A 1140-nucleotide genomic window follows, 5' to 3' on the forward strand; every position below is an offset into this window, starting at 1 on the left:
TACAATCTTGCACAATTAATACTCCTCTGTTATTAGACTTCTTTGGTAACATGTTGGGTTCAAAGTTTTATAAGAATTGCCTTGACTTCCTTAACTGAATATATATATTAATATATATATATTTATATACGTATTTTTCTTAAATATCATGTTTCATGACAGGTAACTTTAAGCATTGGACTGATTTATTTTCCTTTTTGCCTGTAGACTAAAACCAAAGTATTAAGTGAGACATAAAAATGATCTTCCTATATCCTCTCATGTCACACCCCTTTCAGTGAAAACTAGACTCCTAAAACCTTTTGTTTGAGTCCTGGACTGAGTTTAGGTCAAATTCTTCTTTTTAACTGAATCCATTCCATTTTCTCTCATCATCCTCAAAAGATGGTCCCTTCACTGCTTTTCACATTCTTTCAGGAAATGTTTGTCCTAAATCTCTTTTATTTTGAGTGGCACTTATAAGCTAGAGTCTAGCATGGAGCAGATGTACTCATTTAATAGTTCACTTTGATGGCTCCTTTAAGAGGCTTTATAATCTTTATATTTTACCTCTGGGTTTGGAATTTTATGCTCCTTTAACAGGTATATTACCTTCATCAGATGTTTTCATTTTAAGCTGTTGACTTATAAACACATAGCCTGTGGGGACTGGTGTGCAGAAAATTTATTCACTTACAGATTTATTCTCCTATTCATTTTTGTATTTAGTGCAGGGATATGCAGAGAACCTTAGATGGATTGATAATGACGGTTCATTGGTAAAAATGACTCTTTTGATGACCAAATTAATTGTTTCTTCCAGTTGACAATGGGTTGGTGAAAGATCACTCCTGTTGAGAGGATTTTTAGAAAGTTAATTAAAAACAAAATGCTTTCAGGCCCATATTTAGTTCTCTGGGTTTTCATTTTAGGAGAAAATTGTGCTTACACATCTCTTCTGAGGACACTTGAAGGCTTGTCTTTTAAGCTATTTAATTGTTCAAGTAGTTCACACTTTTCAAAACATAATGTGTTTCGCTCAACACTGATGTGTTCTGATCTTCTCACCATGAACCTATCAGGTTTCTATAAAAAAGAGGAAAGGGGGCTTCCCTGGTGGCGCAGTGGTTGAGAGTCCACCTGCCGATGCAGGGGACACGG

Source organism: Physeter macrocephalus, chromosome 7, assembly GCF_002837175.3.
Source record: "Physeter macrocephalus isolate SW-GA chromosome 7, ASM283717v5, whole genome shotgun sequence".
NCBI lineage: Eukaryota > Metazoa > Chordata > Mammalia > Artiodactyla > Physeteridae > Physeter > Physeter macrocephalus.